This window comes from Agelaius phoeniceus, chromosome 1 (genome assembly GCF_051311805.1).
Source record: "Agelaius phoeniceus isolate bAgePho1 chromosome 1, bAgePho1.hap1, whole genome shotgun sequence".
In the NCBI taxonomy this organism is placed as follows: domain Eukaryota; kingdom Metazoa; phylum Chordata; class Aves; order Passeriformes; family Icteridae; genus Agelaius; species Agelaius phoeniceus.
The window spans coordinates 84,293,604-84,304,500 of record NC_135265.1 but is presented as its reverse complement, the minus strand read 5'-3'; the positions used below and the strand labels follow the sequence as shown (position 1 = coordinate 84,304,500).

Below are 10,897 nucleotides of genomic sequence, written 5' to 3'. Positions count from 1 at the left end.
CTATGTATACAAGTTTTATATCTATGTATCTTCTGCTATGTCATTAAAGATACTTTGAGTATTTAACTTTTTTATTTCCTTCTTTTTTTTCCTGATGAGTCTTATATCTAAATCCCTGTATACATTATTCTGTTTTATGGCTGAAACCAATTTATTTTTTTTGCTGGTTTGTTTTTTGTTTGTTTTTTTTTTTTTTTGTTTGGTTGGTTTTTTTAATAGGCAGTATTTCTAATACAAATTCTTTGATCAATTTCACTTTGTGTGGGCAGGTTTCTAAAACAGTTGTTCCTGGAAATCAACCAGAGCTATAATTAATATGTGAGAAATGCCCCAGGATACTTTCTTATTTTTCTGCACTGCAAAAAAAGTGTTTGATAGGGTTTTTTTAAATATTCATGTATCTGCAATCAGAATAGAATGTGAGAACTGGAAAAGAGGCTGCAGTAGTTAATTTTAGGTGAGAAAAAATTAATACAAAAGAAACTTAAACCTAAAAGGGAAAGGAATTTGTAAAGTTTGGGGTTTGAATGTTCTGGGAAAAAGTTTAAAAAAAAATCACTTAATTTTTTGGTTAACCATTCTATGTCATTTACTGAGAAAATATGCTGCTAGATGGCCATGAGATATTTCTCACACTATGTAAAATTTACAATGATAAATTTTTAAATTACTATTTAAAGACAGAAATCAAGCAAAATAGTAAAATGTTGAAAAAAATATCTGTAAAGATCCAATTATGTTTGCTCTTTTCCAAGTGTATTGGGTTGACCCTGGCTGGAAAAAAGCCATCCCTGTAGCACCCCCTGCTCCCAAAGCTTGGCCACACAAACGCAATACACCAAGAATGACTACAAGAGATCAGAGACAGCATTTTCACAATCCAGTGACAAATCTTTGGTGCTAAAGCTTAGCTGATATTTTGGAGGAAGATTAAAAAATCCTTCAGTAATCAGTTACAGAGAAATATGCTTTGAGATTGCAATATTTCTATCTTTGAAGGTGTTTCTCAAAAATATCTTCAAAATTAAATTAATCAAACTCTAAATCTGATTCTGAAAGACATATTCTCTTATCAGGTTAAATGTCCATTTAAAATGAGCATAACATCAGCAACACCATCGCTTGGTGTTCTGTTAAGCTTCTGATGTAATTTATATTTTGAGAATGAGTTGAACAAACAATGGTATTTTCAAATTTTTAGTGCACATCTATGACTATTCATAACATTTCATAGCTACTGGAGCTTGAAAATGAATTCTTAGGAAATCCACAGCTTCTGGTAAGGTCTTTGTTATCACAGACAGGAATAAACAAAGACTCAGTAAGTAGGAATTCTTACATAAATTTATTGTCATCTTACCTGCCCATGCATGGCACTCCTGTTCGCATGGGATTGCAGGATGGAGGTAAATACATGTGTATGTATCTATATGACTGTAGCTATATCTTCATCTGGCTACCTATAGCTATATGTCTTGATATGTATATGCACACCCCTCTTTTTCACATTGAGGGTGGTCAAACACTCTAACAGATTACCTGAAACCATTGTGGAGTCTCTGTGGATATGTTTGTAATGTAACTGGACATGGTCCTGGAAAACCTGCTCTGGCTGATCCTGCTTGAGAAGGTGACTTGACTGATTTCCAAAGATCCCTTCAGTTTAAACACTTTGATTCTTTGTGATATATGTTAATGGATAGCTTCTATGAATCCACTTGCCAAATTACTCAATCTTGATGCCATAATTTTGCTTCATAGAACAGTTTACTGAAAGCCTCACATCTTATAGTTCTCACTGCTCACTTCTGAACACTCCTTGTTTCCTTATCCTTTTCCAGATTGACTCTGAGGAGAGAGTTCCATTGATTTCCTATGGGATACCTGTGTGCTTTATATCCTATTCATTATCCATCTTACCAAGTTTGCTTTCCTTAATTGCTGCTGTGAAGTGCAGAGTTTTCTTCAGTTTGAGCTGCCTGCAATGATAATTACTATTTATTCTTCCTATGAATTTTTACATGAAAATACTTTAAAGCAATTTACATGGAAATATGTCTTAAACATCAGCTTTTCCAATTTGAAGGTTTCAACCTAGAAGGAAAAAGAGATTAAATAATTTTATAATTTTGGTTATGATGGCAAATATGGTAGGACATCTCTAGAGCATGTCAGGATCTTTTATTTTAAACTATTTATTTGATTTTGTTCATTTCTGCCTCAATAAAAAAGCAGGAAAATCTTAGAAACATAGGGTTAAAGTAATACTTCATTTACATATATTTTATCCTTTTATACTGTATTTTATCCTCATGTCATTGTCCTCAAACCTGCTGAAATTTATGCATCTCAGTTAGTTTCAGAAAGTCTAGACCTGTTTTATTTGATTGTCTACTTATGAAGCAAGGACAGAAGAGACTCTGATTAACAAAACTTTGATGCCAAACAAAGCCATCATTATATAAATGAAAAATGTTTCTTGATACCTCAAAGGGGCATTTGTAACATGCCAACAGAAATTTCACACACTAATTGAGGGTAATATGAACCTACAACATGAAAAATTCTTTGCAATCAAAATATACAGGAGGTTAGTACAGGATAATGTTTAGCTTTGAGCTCTTTTGCACTTTTTCCATTCACACAAGGATCACTTTGTGAATATGGTAGAGGCCTCAGCCTTCTTTGCTGAAGTCATTACCCAGGGCCTGTATTGAAGACTAATCATCTCTGAAACTATAGCAGGCAGGATGAATATATTCAAATTGTTGCAAAAAGAGTATAAGCAGCCACATGTATACATTGGCTCTAATGGTGAAATAATGGAATCTTATAATATCCTTTATTCTGTAGAAGTCTTGTTGCCTAATGGACTGATTCTGCTCTGATGCCAAGTGCAATACAGACCTTAACAACAGCTGTGGGAATGCCCCCTACATGATAGAATCGCACTGTAAATTTTATTGTCTTTTCTGTGCTGCAAAAAATAAAAAGCTGTATTTCTTTTTCTAAACCATTTCTAATATCAGTAAATTGGTTTGAATGCTTCCTGCAAAATAATAAAACTTAATCACTTTTATGTGGATTCACTGAAGGGTTGAACAGAAATGCTCAGATTTGGCCATCTTAGCCCCTAATCATCAGCTAGTAAGGATGATATGGTTGCTAAAAGTTGACAAGTTCAGAGTGGTTGAACAATACCATAGAAAATTCCATGGAGGGTTATTAAACAGACAGTTAAGGTGTCTAGCTGAAGAAATTCCTAAGTACAAATTTTTGAAGGCTGCAGAATATTTTCAAAAAGTATCACTGCTTACCTGTCCTGTTCTTATACTTAATCTTATATATCTTTTATTTACCGTGGTCTTGACTGTTCAGCTCAATAGATATTTGGTGAGATCTATTCTAATTTTAGAAAAAAGTTATTGACAGTTTTCAAGAAAATTATTTGTATTGTCCTTCTTTTATTCAAAAAAACCATAAAAGCATTTCAATTGGTGGAAATCTCATGGTATGTCTATTTCACAGAGCCCTCTCTAGTTTAATTAGTCTTCTACTGTGAATTAAAGCCAAAACTTCGATACTACTCATTAGGAATAACTAAATCTTGGTATACTGGTAGAGTGACTTTTTTTAAATTAGAATTTTCAGATTAGCCATCTGACCTAATTAGTAGTAAGAATTTTACTCTTAAAAGAGCATTTAGAGATTTAAGGTCTATGTCCATACCTAGCATATTAGTTGAAGTGATGGTTACCAAGGATAAAAACTGCAATGTCTAGGATATCATTAAGCAGAATAAAAACAACATGTCTTCTGCAAAGGAAAATCTCATTTCTTAGTTTTTATTTAAGTTCTTTGAATAGATCTATAAAGTGGTAAATGAAGAAAAAATATTTCACATTAGTTAGTAACACTGCTTAAGAGACTTTGGCATGGTTCTGATTAAGATTCTATAAAATAAGAAATGAAAAGGACCAACTGCATCCCATGGAGCATCAAGAACTGCATTGCTAGCTGGTTGAGGAGGTGATTGTCCCACTCTACATGCCCAGCCTCAGGCATTGTGTGCAGTTTCGGGTGCCTCAGCAGAAGAAGGACATCAAGTTATAGTAATGTGTCCAGAGCAGGTCAACCAAGATGATGAACAGCCTCAAGAGCAAGACTTACAAAGAGCTGCTGGGGTCGCTTGGTTTGTTCGGCTTGAAGAAGAGGAGGCTGAGGGTGACCTCATTGCAGCCCTCAGGGGGGGCAGGGGCAGAGCAGATGCTGATCTCCTTTCCCAGTGACTAGTAGTAGGAGCCAAAAAAATAGAATGAAGCTCAGGGTGGTTCATATGTGACATTAGGAAAAGGTTTTTCTCTGAGAGGGGTGTCAGCCACTGGAACAGGCTCACCAGTGAAATGGTCATGGCACCGGGTCTGTCAGAGTTCAAGAAGTGTCTGGGTGATGCTCACAGTCATATCTTTTAGTTTTAGGGCAGTTCAGCAAAGAGCAGAGAGCTGGTGATCCTTATAGGTGCACTCCAGCTTGAGATATTCTATGATTCTATGAGAGGAAATAATCTCAAAAGGAATTGTCATGAAGAAAATATTTTTGTGAAGAAAAGGCCAAAGAGCACAATGAAATAACCAGTTAAAACCCAAACCAAAGCAACTAACTGAACACAACAAAGAGTTTATTGCATTCCAACTTTATTGTTCAATGCTGATCAATAGTTTTAAAAAAACTGTAAAACATGACTGGCTCTCTACTTACTGAAGATTGCAGATACTACAAAGTCATTTAAGTCAGGAAAGGTCATACAGATTGAAAGAAATTTTGGACATACTTAATTCAAGTTGTCTATTCATTAACATAATAAATATTTGATTTCACATTGAAAAGGAAATTTCACATTTTTCCATCATCTCAGAGGACTCTAAATTTGTGGAAGAAACTCCTACAGCAGACCTGAAAATTGCTATAGATTCCTTGATGCAGCTGTAGCTGGGAGCCTAACAATAGGTTATGTTACCCTATTAATAGGGCAATTTACTCTGCCATAGGATGAGTTTCTGTAATTAATGATATTATCTCATTTGGGGTGTGCACAGTGCTGATCACTTATCCCAAAAGAGACCTGGCAGAACTTTGGTTAGTTCCTAGGTTATTGAAAAGTATGAAAAGTGGACTGGAAGTGTTTGCATATAACAAGAAACTGAGCAGTTAGGACTGATCACTGAAGAAACAGAAAACAGACACGTGATAAAAGTAGATTATATAAGAAAATAATAAAAAATTAGAAACTCTGTTACTTGCCTCATATTGTAAATACAAAAAACATGATGACATGAAAAAAATTTTTGATTAAGAACTGATTCAAGGAATTTTCCATTCATTAACTGTAAACTCCTGTGCTTATTTTCACATGAAATTGCCAAAATCAAAGTACAGAAAGAATTGAAAAAAGTTAAAAAAATCAATTCATGTAATGGTTGTCAACAACAAATTTGATAAACTATCAACTATCATGGTTGCTAGATATAGGGGAATGATGGATTCACTGAACTTGGAAGTCTCTTTTGCTTTATTTTCCTATCTCATTCTTACCAACACTCTGGAGTATAAGCCCCTGATATTTACAGCACATATCACCTTCAAATACATAGTAGGTGTAGCATTACCTTTAACCAGCTGAGGGGGACATGCCCCACTTTATGAAAGGAGTAAACTAGGTTACTCCAGAGAATGAAGTTTGATTCCAAATTGTGCCCTACTCATCCCAGAAAACACCAAGGCTATGTAAGACCTAGATATGATACACTGGAAAGCATAAATTTGCAAACATTACCTATTACTTTAGTTTCCTATTAATTTTCAACCTTCTTTCTAACATACAAATTACATTCTCATTTTATAAAGTAGTGATTTAAAGTATTATTCACTAGAAAAAGGACAATTGAGTGCACAAAATAAAGAATAGGTGCTGCATGAGTTGAGACTAGCTGCTCACCTCAAGGCTTTCAACCAAATTTGACTGCAAGGCAAAGTGGGTTTTGCTGTAATATGCCCTGAATCAATGTTTTCATTTAAAAAAGTCACTGAGGATGGGAACTCCTTTTCTCTGTTTACAGTAGCAAATATGGCATGTCCAAAACCATTCCTTGCCCTTGAGGTTAATTGTCACAGTGCAGCTGATAACTCACCCTATAGTCTATTCAACTTATTATTTCCTGGAGTAACTGGCTTGTTGTACCTCTGCTAATTGTCATTGGCCTTGGAACCTGCTTTCTACATATTTTAAGGGTATATGTGTTTCTTTCCTGTTTGTCCCATTCCAGACACCTCTACCTGCATGCAAAGTTTAGAAAGCTCCCCTTTGAAAACCCTGCTCACTGTCACTGCCAACAGACCTCAGAATACCTCTGAATTCCTACTGTTCCAGACATCCACTGGGACCATTGAAAGGGCTAGTTTGTTGATAACTGTGAACACCATGATCCACTAGTTCATGCCTGTGCCAGCTTCAAAATCACATCTTCCAAAACAGGGAGTCTACTTGTCTTCTTCAAACAAACAGCTAAGTAAATATTAAACTTTGACAGAACTGTATAGTTGTAAAATTCACAATAGAAAACCTACTTTCAATAAATTCATTAGAAAGTAAACAACAAGCCTACTAAATGCTATCATGACAAGTTTTCATTTCAATTATTTACCATGCTCATTTTAAGTAACTCAGAAAGAGCTTGCATAATGAAAAATGTTAGAAGTCATTAGGGTTTTTTCAATAGTAAGACTAACTGCCTAATTTATTCTCTAGCTGATTAATAATCCCAACAGTGAAAAAACTTCATCAGTTATAACATGATTTTTGAAAGCTTAGCTGAGCTGCATATTATCTCCAGTTTGCCATTGGCAATTCAACTCTCTAAATAAGCAGAACTGGCGTGAATTACTTTTTTTTTAATATATCATAAGACAAAAAATAAACAAATAAATAAACTAAAAGGTGATTTATATTGCACTTGAGAGATTTGACCAATGAATGAGAAGGAAGAACTGAAGTATTTGTACTAATCAGGGAAGAATTGGACTTAACAAACTCAGATAGAGCATTTGCCATTTTCAGTGAGTGACTTTCAAGTCTGTAGTGCTCTTGACTGCATCTTGCTGGATTTTGTGCTTAAAATGTTTTACCAACAGTCCAAGGAGTTGCAAAAGTACAATAAGTTCTTTCCATGGGAGAAAAGGTGCATTTCTTAAGAGTACAGCAGAACTAAAAATAGATTGCTATTTCTCCCGCATGAAATATGCTACTCCATGTAACAGGACTGAATTTATTTCTAGGTACCAAGGTCCTATCAATGCTTGCTCATATCAGCTGTGCCAAGCCTTTATCACAAGTGTAGTTTATAAAAGAAACCCAAAAAATGGTTACCTCTCACTGTCAGATACACTACAAGTAATAATTCTGTTTAAGATTTAATTTGCAATCTAAAATAAATAAGGAAATAATCAACAACTATAGCTTTCATCTATTTATTTTTTGCAATTTTCATCTCACTTTGAGGACTGATCATCTTCTATCAATCATAGTTATGATTATAAATTCTTTCCTTCTTTTTGCTTCTATACAATTGCTTTTCAGGCTCTATTCAATTTTAAGCTAATAGTGTTGTGCCTTAGGAATACCCATAACAAATAATTTGCCTTTGTTTAGGTCAATGAAAGATTTCATGGATTGTTGACAAATACATGATGCTGGATTGCACATCATTTCAGCATTTTCTATTTTCAGAGAGGAAAGCAATATAGAAGTTCACATCAAATTACAAAAACCAGCAAAATCTGAAGCTTTATATTTTATGTTCCATATTTCAAGTGTTATTGTGAATAGGAGATATTTGGATCTGTTTAAGCAATAGAAATAAGTGAGCTTATATGTATTTTTGAATCATGAGATACCATGCATGGAATCAATGGAATTTTTTCCATCAATTCTTACCAGTATCAGGCCATCTGTTCAATGGACTGATTTTCAAAAGCAAAGTACATTTTGTTGAATAAATAATGTTTCTGCGACTTCAGATAAGTAACACATTGGAAACAAACACAATTTTTTGTTGTCTCAATCAGAGCTCATAGAACGTGTAGGAAGCCTAGATAAGACCATAGCTCTCCGAGTGGCTTTAGCTGATTTTCTGAAGCTAATAGCAACAGATATATTAAGAAACCACCATTAACCTTGTTTCAATTGATTGCAACATAATCACTGTACACTCGCTTAATTTTAAATTTCCAAATATGGTCTTTATCTGTTGTTCTCAAGCCCAAGAAAGTTTGATGAAAACCTGCTTTTTTTTCCTAAACTAAACAAAGAGCTACTTAGTAGTGATAAAATGTGTTTCTAGAAATTTCAGGAATATCCGTCTTTTTTTGCCTTTTTAAAAATAATTCCTCAGTTTTGCAATATTGGCGATACTGTGTGTGCTTCAACTCTTCCCTGACTTGCAGACAGTATATGTACAACATCACAGGATTTAAATATTGAGGCTACATTCATCTTAAATTTCCAGCACTAATATATAGTGGAGCCACCAGGTAGGCAGTCCAAAGTCCGAAAGACAGGAAGTCCTGTGATTGGTCAGGATCTGCAGGAAACCCTACAGAAGTTCTCCTAGTTTTGGTGAAAACAGAAACAAAAGAATATTCTCATTGATGAATACACAGAAGAATCTGATCAGCACTGTGAATTTTCTGGCAAAACCTAAAATTACATCAGGATATGCACATAAACTTTAAAGAGTGCAGCTCCCTGTGTTCCCTTGTAATACCCAAACCATTCACAACTTTGAGCAGCAGGATTTATCCTCCTTCTCTGAGCTTTCTGTACCAACATCCCACTGAGACTGGGAAACAAAGGGCTTCATGAGTGGGATATTCTTTTTTTTTTTTACTTTTTGAAGACCCCCTGAAAGCCTTTTTAATGCACCTTAGGACCCGTTGCAGAGCAAGTACCACGCTCTTGTGTGCACATTCTGGGCAGATGCACAGTGGCACAGGTGCACCCAGGTAGCTGTACTGGGTTGATGCTTGCTCTTACTACCTGCACATTGAGTAATTACTGCATCCTGACTGAAAAGCAGATACATCAACAAGATACACAAAACATAAAACATTAAATAGTCAGGAATCCACATCCACAGGTCTGATATTACCAGTGGTCCTGATCTACATGAATCGGGAACCAAATTGAAGAAACCCCTTTCAACATGTGCATTCTGCTTTTTCAGACAGCCTATCTCAAAAGAAGTGTGATCACATGCCCAGAAAAAAATTTCTATAGGCTGTCAGTCAGAATATCAGATGTGAGCGGAGACAACACAGCCATAGCAAGGACTGGATGAGCAGAGAAGCATATATTTTCTATTGGCAGGACTCAGTTTTTACTCTACATATTCTTTGTTGTGTCAGCCGTCTAGTTTCAGCTCACTCCTTCAAGGTCCCTTGTCCTTGCATGAAGCCACTGACCAGTTACTGCACTTTTCCTCTGGTTTCTGCTGAAATGTCCCCAAAAAAAATGTCCCCAAACTATCAAGTGTATGATTTGAGATCACAGAACACATGATTTTATGCTCTGTTCATGTATTAAACACCTTTCTCAAAACACATGCAATGCTTTTCTGTTCAACTCCTATGAATGAAAACAGTCAGTTCAAGTTTATGAACCCAATATCACTGAAACCAGTGATATTGTAACACAACTGAAGCTTGCTGGTAGTACAAAATAAAAATAATGGCAAAGTCACAATAATAAGATAGTAATATATCTATAGTCTTTTTAGCTATATTTTATAATATTTCTTTTGAAGATTAGAGAAGAATACAAAGCAGTAGAACAATATCTTGCATAGGGAGAACTCATACAGCAAACTCTGTATGTCATCAACTCACTTAATTTCTCATTGATCTCCTTTGGTCTAGGCCTCCTGAAAAGGAGCTTCATTAATTTATACCCATCAAGAATAAGTTCTGTGCATACCTCCTTTCCCTTGGTTTCATCTCACAGTGACAAGTTTCAGATTACATGACTAATTCTTTCACTGGATTGATTCTTTCACTGAATTGAAAGTTCCCTTTTCACTTGTTGTGAGTAATTTCCAGAAGATGGATTTCACATATTATTTTAGTTGACATTAAAGAAAATAGTCATTGATTTTTTTTGAGTATTCACACTCTTTCTCCAGTTGATGCTTTGTAAGGTTTGCATGCATATATGCCAGACCAAGTGAAAAACGAAGAAGGATCACAAAGTTTAGGGCTTTTTTGGACTTAATTGGAAGAGAACTGAGAAATTGTATAATTTTGTTTTAGCAGAGGGTGTTTATGATTTCATTTTAGCAGACAGTGTAGTTTTCTCTAGTCTAGGTGATGCTCTGAAACCTATGAAAATGTACTGTTTCAGAACAAAAACTTCTACAGGACACAGGCATAAACAAAGTCTAAATCTATCTTAATAATGTAAGATAAAAACCATCTAAGAAGAGGTAAATAAATAAATCATATTCAAAATTGCAAACTACCAACAAGAACAAAATCACTTATGCAACCAAATCAGTTAATATATTTACATAAAGAAAGTGGTCAAATATCTTCTCAACATGTTTGTGGTGATGGTGATTTAGCAGAGCCACTGCCATTTCATGATGTAGTGGCCTTTTAAGTGCTCTGCTTCAGACTAATTTGTAGGTAAAATGATGCATGCTTATTTCTATTTATGCCAAAGTGCCACAGGTTAGGTACAAAGAAGGTAAGCTATGCCAGCCACAACCCATCATCTGTGCTGGTATACTCAGTAGGGCTATTTTTCTACTACTTTTATTAGAATTAGAATTCTAAATTTATTTAGAAT

The 10,897-nt window shown here is 34.9% G+C and overlaps 1 long non-coding RNA gene across 1 annotated transcript in view; it reads right to left on the bottom strand.

The window, feature by feature from the left end:
• Positions 1–1,153: 1,153 nt before the first annotated feature.
• The window catches only part of LOC143695870 (uncharacterized), a 77,604-nt gene continuing 67,860 nt past the window's right edge, over positions 1,154–10,897 (bottom strand). Inside the window, exons 5-7 of the long non-coding RNA XR_013185350.1 lie at positions 4,397–4,548; positions 4,171–4,289; positions 1,154–2,094 (exon numbers count right to left, since the gene is read on the bottom strand). This is a non-coding gene — a long non-coding RNA (uncharacterized LOC143695870). The remainder of the gene's footprint in view (positions 2,095–4,170; positions 4,290–4,396; positions 4,549–10,897) is intronic.